The sequence below is a fragment of the Elephantulus edwardii genome, unplaced genomic scaffold, assembly GCF_000299155.1.
Source record: "Elephantulus edwardii isolate Elephantulus edwardi_28Jun2011 unplaced genomic scaffold, EleEdw1.0 scaffold00049, whole genome shotgun sequence".
Lineage (NCBI taxonomy): Eukaryota > Metazoa > Chordata > Mammalia > Macroscelidea > Macroscelididae > Elephantulus > Elephantulus edwardii.
This window is the reverse complement of record NW_006399799.1, coordinates 15,208,267-15,220,666: the sequence shown is the minus strand read 5'-3', so window position 1 is coordinate 15,220,666 and position 12,400 is coordinate 15,208,267. Positions and strand designations below refer to the sequence as shown.

Genomic DNA, 12,400 nt, shown 5'->3' with positions numbered 1-12,400 from the left:
TCACAGATTCATACTATCTCAAATTACGGGGCTGCCTCTGCCAGAGCCAGTATGAGATGCAGACAATCCCAGCTGCTTGGAGATGCCTGTTGCATCGAAACACACCCCCGGGAATCCCGGGGCACTACTTGTCCCAGCGGAGGAATCCGTGTGCGTCTCATCAGTGACAGTCGTGACGCCGCTGACGCCGGACTGGTGACGCAGCGACGTCGCGGGAGGCGGGGGGGAAACGGGTCGGGAAGTAGTTCCGGGTGCGCTGCCCCGGATGTTGGCTGCTCCCGCTGCCGCCGCTCTCGGCGCTGCTCGGGGCCTCAGCAGCTCGCACCAGGCACCGTTGGGACTTTTCCTGGGGGGTGGAGACGCACGCAGAGGCCGGGGGTTCGGCCGGGCCGGCCCGGCCTGCGCAGCCTGAGGTAGGCGCCCGATGCTAGGGTGTTCGGGCCGGGACGGCGGGCGAGGAGGCGGGGCTGGGGCATCTCCCAGGACGGAGGAAGGGGCTGCGCTCCGCGAGACGCTCTCTCTTTAGCTTTGGGCGCGCTGCGGGGCGGGAGGCGGGCGGGGCAGGGGGTCTGGGCCGGGACCTGGGCTTCGCGGGCAGCGAGGGCTGTGTCCCTCCCTCCCCCGCCGCGTTTCTCCTCAGCTGCTGCTGCCCCTCAGCCGGGAAAGCAGAGGCTCCGCGCCTGGTGCCCCTCCCCCAGACGGGGCCCGGGAAAGACAGATGTGGTTTACTGGGGGCTCGTAGTTCGAGGACGGTGGCCGTCTCTTTTCTTCATGACCAACCCCACTTAGATTGGGCTAGCCTCGATTCCAGCACGGTGCACCTTCTTGCCTTCCAGGCTGGAGGCGCTTTTCAGCCTTCAGTGTGGACTGTGCCTTGCACCTCGGGGCTTGCCTTAGGGGTGAGAGAGCCGGTGCGGTGCGAGGGTCCTGAGTTCCCGCCCATCCTGTCTCCGTGTCCTTTTCGGGCATTAGGGCAAAGGCAGCCGTTCGGTGCGGACGTGTTGCTGTCCTCTGTGTATCGCATCCTGCCCACGTGGTAGGGTTAAAACCCCTCTCCCCTTTTTCCCCCTGAGCAGGTGAGAAGGAAGGTTATTTGAGCAGTTTTTGCTCTTGTGATTCTCCTGGAATCACAAGTATGGAAGGTGCTAGGGTCAGTTTTGCCGAGGCCAGCTGTTAGATGGAAGCAGCAAGAGTTGTACTCTTAGAAATTGAGACCAGTAGGGAGGGAACATAACAAGTTACACTGGCATCTTTTCTCCCTTTAGTTGCTCTTATTCTTTTGACTTCAGTAATTGCTAAAGCGAGAGTTGGCGTTTGCTACTGATGCAAGAAGGTAAATAGTTTTTACCTTTCCGTTCTGCTTTTTTTTGTGTGTGTGATTGGCAAAGATATTTCTGTCTTGTATTGTGCAATCCGTATCTGTTGGAATTCTGGTCGGATTCCTGGGCTTACCCTGGGTTTTAAGATAGATAATTATCTTTCTGTAGTTTTCCAGACGTTTACTTTTCTTGCTCTCTTTTTGGTTTATTTTGTTTTTTTGTATGGTGACAAACATGCATGCCATCAGAATGTTACATACATAGCAAGATAGTAAGTAGTATTAAACATCATTTATTTCATGGAAGCAGTATAATTTCATATTTCCTCTCCAAGTTTTTGTGACTGATTTGAAACGTTGAGTAGTTTGGTTCTTTATTTAATGTTTCTTCTAAGTTAAGCTCTTCACCTTTCAGAGTTTTACTCTTGTGACAAATTTGATGGTAGGGAATAGACTGCACTAGCAGTAAGAGAAACTTTTCCTTTATTGTTGTTATTAGGTTGTGTTGAGTCAGTTCTGATTCAAAGCGACCCTGCTTACAACAGAACGAAACACGCTACCTGGTCTATTTCGTTGAGTGTCTTACACTTTTTTGCTCATCCTGTGCTTTACCAGACATGATGTCCTCCTCCAGCGACTGGTCCCTTTTGATTACATGCTCCAAAAACTTAGACTTTGTCTTGCCAACTTTACTTGTAGTGAGTGTTCTTGATATACTTCTTCCAAGACAGATATGTTCAGTCTTCTGTCAGGCTATGTTCTATTCAGCATTCTTTGCCAAAACTGTAATTCAGAGGCCTTAATTTTCCAGTCTTCCTTATTTATTGTTGAGCTTACATACTCATATGCTCGCTTACTCCCATTGCAGTTGAGTCAGAACTAACTCATAATTGACCCTCCAGCCAGTTTTCAGAAGCTGTAAACTACATAGGGGAGATTGTGGCTGGTGGCTTCAAACACCAGAAGACAGTGCAGATTTCTACCACTGAACTCCAAAGAGGTGATTGAAAATACCATTGCTTGGGACAGGTGCATCTTAGTCTTTAAGTGACAACATCTTTGTTTTTATAGATTGCTTTTGCAGCAGGATTACTTACTGCTTCCATGGGCTTTAATTGTGTCTTTCTTCTTAAACCATAGCAAACATTTATGGAAAAGCAGTAACTCCCTTCCCTTTTTCTGTTGCTTGATGTTTACTTTTTTAGTTTCTTAGATTAACCTGAGAAGGTTTGTTGTTTCCATCCCCTTTTTGTGTCTCTTGGAGTTGGCAAAAATCTTGTTTTTGTTCTGATGAAAATATTGAGGATGCTCTCCTTTTTTAGGTATCTTTTTCATGAGACTGAGACATGCTTATTTTGGCTCTTTTTGATTCATTGTTCTTGTTAGGTGCCATCGAGTCAAGTATGACTCACAGTGACACCATAAAGAGTGGATTTGAACCCTTTCCTATCCTATGCCACCCTCACTTTTCCTTACACATAAGAGCCCATTGTGGCAGTCAGTATCGTTCATTGGGTTCTCCGAGGCCTGTTATTTAAGAAGTGGATAACCAATCCTGCTTCCTCATCTGCCTTTAAACTTGGAGCTCTATTAAAACCTGTCCACCATGGGTAACCCTTATGGCATTTGACACACTGGTGGCACAGCTTTCAGTATAATTTCAGTATAGCAAACTGAAGACAAACACTGTACCAGTTGGAACAGTGTTCTCCCCAAACACAACAAACTAACAGTTTAGTTTGTACCTCTAATAGCAACTCAGTCTTTATACCAGGACCAGGGAGTCATAAAGGTCCCCCCTCTGGGTTCTGATTGATTTAAACAAAAAGCTTCCAGCCCACAACTGATTGTTTATTAAATCAAAGATACCAATTAGCTTACACCTTCCAGAATTCAACTGTTTCAGACAGGATTGTATTGGGAGTTTTTGTTGTTATTGCTGTTTTTGGGTTTTTTTTTTTACGAGTTGTATTGTTTTGAGGTGATTGTAGATCCCAAAATGATCAGTGTTTTTGATTTGTTGTTTATTTTTGTTTTTGTTTTTTTTTTCATTCTGTATTCTCTGAATATATTGTTGATATTGTACTTTTCCATTTGGTGTCACTGTTGATAATTGGCCTGGTATAATTGTTTAGGATTGTTGAGGAGGTACTAATGAAGGATATTTCAAGCATGGAATGCATAATTTGATACCCCAGTATGTCTCAAAGAAAGAGTAAGATGATTCATGCTGTTCCTGAAGAACTTTTTGTATCAGCTGAGTTTGTTGGGAGAGGGATATAAACTAGAATATTCTTGGAGATTCTTAGGAATAGGATGATGAGTGATAGTAATAGCATTTATTGGATAGTTATTGTGTTTTAAGCTTTTTAATTGAGGGGACTCTGGTGGCTTATTGGTAAGGGGCTACGTACTATCCCAAAGGTATGCATTTTGAATATACCAGCTGCCCTGCAGAAGATGGGCAATCTTTTGCGTGATTAAATGCCTCTGAAAAACTGCTGGAGGGTCATCTAGGATTCGGTTCCACTTCAGTGGTACATAACAACAGCATGACAAAATTGAGTTAGAGAGAGTTCAGTAACTTGCCCAAAGTCTCATAGAGAGGAAACGGCAAGATCAGGATTTAAACTCATACAATCTGGTTTCTGACCTCTGCATTAAACCATTATCTTAAATTTTTTTTAAGAAACAAAGTATAGACTATATTAAAAATATATGAGAAAATAGTAATTTGAGCTGACTGATGATTGAGTGTGGACAAAGGAAGAAAACAAATGAAAGAGTAATAACTTTAAACCTGGAATCCTGGTAGTGTAACTGAACCATTGGTAATGGTGGGGAAATTAGGAAAATAACACCGTGAAAGGAAATCAGCTAACCATGGACTGCCAAGAAAACAAACAGATTCACCCTGGAGAGGGTTAAGCAAGGTTGCTCCTTGGAGGTAAGGATTCTGGGGCTTCGTCTGACATACTTTGGGCATGTTGCAAGGAGGGACAGGTTCTTGGAGAGGAACATCATGCTTGGGAGGGTGGAGGGACGGCGCAAGGGGGGAAGACCCTCTATGAGATGGATTGATTCAGTGACTGGGGTAATCGGGATGGTTGTGTTGGACACAGTGCGATTGGCACAGGATAGAGCAGGGTTTAGGGCTGTTGTACATAGGGTCGCTTTGAGTTGCAAATGACTCACTCAACGGCACATAACAACAACAACAGCAACAGTATTATGGCCAACACAAGATTTTGTACAACCAGTTTTTCCATATCAGGTCAGTCTACTCCTGACACTTACTATATTCCTGATAGTCTTCTATCCATGCAGGTTTGGCTCTGGAAATACAGACTAGCTTGGTATTAACTTAATCAAAACAATTAGGAAAGTAGATATGTTATGAAGAAAAATGTGTCCTTCATTCTTCAGCCACCTAGAAGGGCATGTCAGCTCATTGCTGTCCATTTGTAGCTACTAGCTGAAGTCATACCATTGTTTTCTAGCCTTAACTGGAAGATTGATGTATCTGTATTCCATTGCTTTATGATGATTGTTGTTCATTGTTGTCAAGTCAGACCCTTCAGTGAGTTTTCAGAGACCATAAGTCTCATGGGAGGAGATTGCTGCTCTTCTATAGAGTAGCTGATGGATTTGAGCCCCTTGCCTTTCAGTTAGTAGTGCAACTCTTTACCCAGTAGAGCATCTAAGCTCCCTATGGGATGAATAGTCAGAAGCAAAATACAGATTTTACATAAACCAGGGTTATCTATAAAACTCAGCTTTACAAAACTCAATTTATTGCTTCATATTGGAACAATCTCAGTGCTGACCCTTTAGCAAGTTTTTGTTAGATGCCGTTGAGTACAAATCATAGCAACTCATTGGATTATAGATCTGAACCCTGACCTATCCCGTGCTGTCCTCATCATCTCTGACGTGCTTCACTCCTTGCTGCAGTCACTGTTCAATCCATCTTGTTGAGGGTCTTTATCTCTTTTGTTCACCCTCCACCTTTCCAAGCATGTTGTCCTTCTTCAAGACATAGCTTCTCCTAGCAATATGCCCAAAGTATGTGAGATGAAGTTTTGTCATCCTTGCCTCCCAGGAGCATTCTGCCTGCACTTTGTCCAAGACATATATATCAGCAAGTTTTTAGGAGGCTGTAAATCACAAGGGGAGGAGATTGCCTATCAGAGGGATTGCAATCCCTGAGAGCAGCTGGTGGATTTGAACTGTCAGAGTGGCACAGTTTTTGGGTTAGCATGACTTTCTATAGAATATGCTACTAGGGCTTCCCACTAGGACTATAGAGGGTAGTTAAGTATAAAAAAGTAGATGCGTGTTAGAAGAGAATTAGTATAGTGGAAGAAAAGCTTAGTGACTTGGAACCTTGGATGACATAGGCTAGTAGCTTAAAACACCACCACCACCACCACTACCACTAAGACACTCTAAAAAGAACCTTGAAGTTAATACACCAGTGATACAGAAGCAAGGATGGTAATATTTTCTAGAAGGTAAGACTATTGACGGTGTCAAATGCAATTGGGAAGTTTATAAACAATGGTAAGGACCATTGAACTAGACCAGAAGCAGGTAATTTGTAATCTTGGAGAGACTTCTGAAAGGAATAATGAAAGCAGATGTCAGGTTTATTTTTTTAGGGAAGGATTTGTAGAGGTATGGTTCAATGTGGTAATTGCTAGTGTATTTATTGATATATGTATATTTTAAAGTATTCTAAAACTATTTTATTTTCCAACAGCTTTCTTATTAAACTCTCCTACTCTTTTAATAGCTTTATTGAGAGATAATGTATGTTTCATAGAACTCACTCATTTCGTGTCCAATTAATCTAATTGTTTCATAGGATTGTGTAACTGTTGTGACAGTACTTTTTACAGTATTTTTATTACGAGAAAGAAACCTTGTCAGCAGTCACTCCCCATTTCTTCCCATAGCGCAAGATTTGGTTATTCTGTACATTACACAGCATAGGTGATACGCACTTGGCTTCTTTTTCTTACCATGTTTTCCAGAGACTTGTTTGATTTAGCTTATATCAGTACTTCGTTAGTTTTATTGCCAAGTAATGTTTCACTTTGTGGATATACCACATTTTATTTTTCCATTCATCTGTTTGCAGACATTTTACTTGTTTTTTTACTCTTAAATTCTTTACTACTTCAATCTTTTATCCTGGCAACTCCACCCTCTCATATCTTTTCTTTTAAATTATAACCTCTGATACACAAACTGCTAGACTTTGAGGATATAAAGATGAGTAAGACATGGCCCTTGAACATTCATAAAATGTTTTTATGGTTTATACTTATTTTCTCATACAGTTTCTCATTTGAGCTTGCAACAACTTTGTGATGTAGGCAGAACATTTTTTAGCATGAGCAATTTGAAGTTTAGATTACATGATTTGTCCAAGATTGTACACTTAAGTCAGTAGTGGAGCAATGCTATTTTTAATACTCCATGGTGCTATCTGTCCTATCTGTCCTTAAAGATCCCTATGTAGATTTCTAGAACTGTAGAAGAACTGGGAAACTCCTTTACTTTGGGAAATAATGATTTTTAATGGTTAGTCTTCAAGACTGAAGATAAAAAGACTGACTTAAGAGGATTCTGTAACTAATTTTCTCTGAATTTTAAACAGGTCATTTTACATTTCTGCCTTTTCTTTAAGAGCTTTGTTGTTAGTATATATTGAATTGGCTTTGACTTGTGGCAATTCACATGCAACAGGATAAAACTTTACCCATTTCTATGCTGTCTTCATGATTGTTGGTATGTGTAAATGCATTGTTGCAAACGCTGTGATTTTGCATGCTTTCTTATGTAAAGGACTCATCTTCCAGTATTATATCTGACAATATTCTCGGAATTTTTTAATAGTGGTGGTGGCGATGATGATAATTTATGTCTTCTGAGGATTTACTGTGGTAAAAGTGCTCTTGATACTTCACATATATTATTCATATAATTCTCTCTTTCCCAAGAGGTAGATTTATTTTACTTGTTTAAAGATACATAGATAGCAATAGGAAGAGCTTAGATTTTAGTCTCTACTGAAGTTAGTGGTTCTGACCCATGGCTCTGTAGGAGAAAAGACCTGGTGATTTCCTAGTGTAAAGTTTACTCCCAAATTTTTGCTTTCAAGTTGATACCAACTCAAAGCAACCACTCTGTCTGTAGGACAGAGTAGAACTATCCTTACTCCCTAGAGTTTCCAAGGCTATCTATATGTAACCTTTGTAGAAACAGAATGCCATACCATTTTCTGTGAAGCATCTGGTGGGTTCAAATTGCTGGTTGGTTAGCAGTGACATGATTAACCACTGAGCCATCAGGGCTCCTTGGACTTAAACTTAGCTCTCAGGTAATGTTGATATTATTGCCACTACTACTGCTACTGTCACCAGCACCGACCCATTAATCCTCATTATAATTGACATTCTTTTTCTTTGTAGTGCTAGAAGATGAGCTCGCTAGGGTTGAAGGCACTGGAAGAATATGAAAACCTGATTTTGGTTATGGTTATAGACGCAATCTTAGGTCTACACTAATCCTGCATATTTCTTTTACCCATGCATTCTTTTACATTAGTTCTGTAATGTACAGAGATATAGTAGTACAACAGTAGGATCAAGCACAACAGCTATTACCAGGATGGCACAAGATCTGAAAGTGTTTTGTTCTATTTTACAGAAAGTTTCTGTGAATTGGAATAGACTTGAAACACATTAAAGTAATATGTAGTGTTGTTTATAGATGTCTATAGACATGTTGTTGTTGCATATTGTAGAGTTGGAACTGACTCTTAGTTGACCCTCTGGTGGGTTTTCAGAGATAGTTAATTGCATGGGAGGAGATTGCCCATCCTTCTCCCTTGGAACAGCTGATGGCCTCAAACCGTATGCCTTTCGGGATTGGAGAGCAGCTTCTTGCTAATAGGCCACCAGAGTTCCCTATTAGAGACATAGACATTCAGATTTATTTTTTGTCTGTACTAGTAACCTTTCAGTACAGAACTAACAGTATCTTTACTGTCACCTTTATTAGTTGCTTACATTTTCCATATTGATTACCACTATTCAGAAGCCTTGGTTTGAAGGAGTTAAAGCTCAAATATACCTCTCTCTCCATAGCCTTCCTTTAACTTTTTATTTCTACTTTCCCCTCTAATATGTAAGGAATAGTGCAGTTAACCCAAGTCCTCATTTCTGGAAATTCAAATCTAGAAGTGGCTCTAGTGTTAATCTGTTGTTTGTAGGGTATTCAAAGACATGTTAATTCAGAAGTGTATGGCCAGTCTTGCTTCTTCATCTTTTAATCTAGGAGCTCTGCTCAAACCTATCCATCATGAATGACCCTCTTGGTATAGGAAATACCAGTGGCATAACTTTTAGCAACATATAGCAACTTGCAAGTCACAGCAACAAATGATAAATAAGCAAACATATACATACCTAAACTTTAAAATAAGTAGCAACAGATGAATCATTCCCCCAGTATAACAGACTGACAGTTAAGTGTTATATTGCTAGGAGCAAACCATTAAAACTAGCAGAAGTACAAATAACAACATAGGGCAACACTCTGGGTGTAGGCTCTGGCTTAGGTGCAATGGGAAGAGGGGATGTCAACCCTCCCTGACTTTGGCACTGGCTCACAGAAGAACACTGTTAGATATAATACTGGAGATAGAGCCCAGATTGGAAGTGACTCAATGAGGAGAAACAGCTACAAGCATCCATTAGTAATTGGAACATGAAATGTATGAAGTATGAATCTAGGAAAACAAAAAGTTGTAAAAAATGAAATGAAATGCATAAAGGTCTGTATTCTAGACATTAGAGAGCTGAGATACACTGGTATTAGCCACTTTGCATGTGTTATTAATTATATTCAATAATTTCCACATTCTTTTCGATCACCTTTTCTGGGAATGGAAATAAATATGGATCAGAGACAGACTTATCAACAACCTTACGTTATATAGATGATACAACCTTACTTGCTGAAAACGAGAACTTGAAATACTTGCTGCAGAAGATCAAACCCTGCAGGCCTTAGTATGGATTATATCTTGACATCAAGAAAACAAAAATCCTCACCACTAGGCTCTTCATCATGATAGATGAAGAAAAGATTGAAGTTGTCAACAATTTCATCTTACTTGTATCCTCGGCAACATACTTGGTACCAGCAGTCTAGAAATCAAAAGACTTGTTGCATTGGGAAAATCTGCTGCCAGGGACTTCTCCACATTGCCAAGGAGCAAGGGTGTCAGTTAGTTTAAAGACTAAGGTGCACCTTCCCTAAGCCATATAGTCTTTTTTAGTTCATTCCTCTGCATCTGAAAGTTGAACAGTGTGACAATGTGAACAATCTGAAAATGACAATGAAAGTTGACGCTTTTGAGTTGTGATATTGGAGAAGGGTAATTCCGGGGGGGGGGGGGACCCAGTATGAATTTCCAAAAGAATACAAACTTATATCTTGGAGAAAGTGCAGCCAGAGTGCTCCTTAGAGATAAGGATGGTGAAACATTATTTCACACACTTTGAGCATGTTGTTTGGAGAGGCTGATCTTTTGAAAACAAAACAAAAACAAGCAAAAACCCCATCTTGCTATGCATCAGAGAGTTGGACAGTGACTAGGGAGGATAGAGGAGAATTGATGCCTTTGAGCTGTGGTGCTGAGAGTACCATGGACTGCTAGGAAAACAAACAGTTTTCATCCTGGAAAGGGTTAAACCAGGCTGCTCCTTGTAGGCAAGGATTCTGAGGCTTCATCTAACATACTTTAGACATGTTGTAAGGACGGACTGGTCCTTGGAGAAGGACATCATGCGTGGGAGGGTGGAGGGACAGCGCAGGAGGGGAAGACCCTCTATGAGGTGGATTGATTCAGTGACTGGGGTAATTGGGATGAGTGTATAGGAGACAGTGCAATTGGCGCAGGACAGAGCAGAGTTTAGGGCTGTTGTACATAGGGTCGCTATGAGTTGCAAGCAACTCGATGGCACATAACACCACCACAACAACTTGGAAAGGTGGAGGGTTAGCAAAAGAGATGTAAACTGTCAACAAGATGGATTAATGCAATATAACTTTGAGCTCAAGTATATCAGAGATGATGAGAAAGTCGCAGGATAGGGAAAAGTTCAGGTTGTTTATAGAGTCTCTTGAATTGTGCTGGACTTGATGTCACCTAACAACTGCAACAGGTGATTCCTACGGAGAAAGTGGTCTTCTCCTGTGTGATTTCAAGCCTTTTAAACTGAGTGGTGGGTCAGTTGTGAATTGATTCCTACTCAGTGGTGATGCATTTTGTTTTTCTTTTTAAACAGCTTTTCATTTTAAAGGTCTATAACTTTTTATCTCTTCCTACACCTCAGAATACCATTGTGACAACTGTCAAAAATTTTACCATCCTAATTGGCCTAACTGTATTTTAGTGCATGAATTACAAAATCTAAAAGCACATTGTTTTGGTTAAAGAGACCAATTTGTACTGAAATTGGAAAAGGCATCTGTTATACAGGATTTTTTACTTAGTAGAATTTGTTATAACCAGATCAGCCAAGCATTACTATTGTGGGCCATCTGTTGGAATATGGAAATAACTTTTGTTATATGGAACCAGATGTTGTTTTTATATTTATACCAATGACATTTTATTTAAGTAACTTTTCATGAAAGTGAGATACCTTTGACTGCTACTTGATGGGTCTACTGATAACTCAAGAATGTAGTGCCTTTCAGAGTTACTATTACTATACTTTTTAGCAAGACAAAAAGCAAATGAGATTTTCAGATAATGTGAAATTTTAATACTGTAATAAGCAAAAAAGAATTAATAGGAATATATATTAGTGTTCTTGCCAGTGAGTCAGTACCAAGTAATTGCTTTTTGAGTTTCTGTAAATCACACGGGCGGAGATTGTTCATCTTTTTTCTTTGGGAAGTATGGCCTTTTAGTGAGCAGTGCAGTTTCTTTAGGATTAGCACCAGAGCTCCCTGTATGGCAATAAGGACCGTATTAAATAATTAAATAAAAATTCTTACTTGTTTAATCTTGGACACCATTACTAGACAAAAAACCCCTCAAAACCAAGCTCACTGCCATCAAGTCAATTCGAACTTATCAACCTGCCAAATTGTCACCACGGGGCCAGTAGGCAACATTATGATAGATGGAAGATTGAGGTGATTAAAGATTTCATCTTGCTTGGATCCACAATCAACAACCGTTGGCAACAGTAATCAAGAAATTAAAAGATGTCTTGCATTGGAAAAATCTGTCAAGGACATCTCAAAGGTGCTGAGGAGCAGTGATAATCAGTTTAAAGGCAAAGGTGTGCATGGCTCAAGCCATGGTCTTTTAAGTTACTTTCTGTACATCTGAAAGTTGGATAGTAACTGAGGATGACCGAAGAAGAATTTTTTTTATGCCTTTGGGTTCTGTTCTTGGAAAGAGGCTACCCAGAAAAACCCCAAATATGTCTTGGAGAAAGTGCAGCTTAGGGTACTTCTTAGAGGCAAGGCTGGTGAAACTTTGTGTCACATGTTCTAGTTCTCTCGGGGCATGTTAGGAGGGGTCTGTCATTTGGAAAGGACATAAATCATACTTGGAAAGGTATAAGAGAAGAAGACCCTTAACAAAATGGATCACACAGTTATTGTAGCAGTGAGCTTGAGAATAATAGGAGAATGGCACAAGATAGGGAGTGGTTCAAATCCTAGTATGTTCATAGTCTCTATGAGTCATGATTGACTTGAAGGTACCTAACAACAACAGCTGTTTTTTGAGGTTTTATATCTTCATAAGAGGAAATTGCCATCTTTATCCTGAGGAGCTCTGAAACCACTTAAGAAGTGCAACCTTTGTGTTAGCAGGGTTACCAGTCTAGTTTCTGATAATAATGAAACTATTTTGATTGCTCTAAAATGTCCTAGGTTACCCAGTCTTTTCTCAGGCAGAGCAACAGGTGGATGCAAACTTCTAAACTTTTGTTAGCATGTTATACTGAGTTCTTAGGAGCATATATACTACCCGTTGTTGAG

At 40.6% G+C, this 12,400-nt stretch overlaps 1 protein-coding gene across 2 annotated transcripts in view; it reads left to right on the top strand.

The window, feature by feature from the left end:
* The first annotated feature begins 243 nt into the window (after window positions 1-243).
* FOXJ3 (forkhead box J3) overlaps window positions 244-12,400 on the top strand; it is a 221,874-nt gene continuing 209,717 nt past the window's right edge. Inside the window, exon 1 of one of the 2 annotated variants that reach the window (XM_006886525.1) lies at window positions 244-413. The gene's annotated coding sequence lies outside the window, so the exon portion shown is untranslated. The remainder of the gene's footprint in view (window positions 414-12,400) is intronic. The other variant, XM_006886526.1, reaches the window with a different exon arrangement.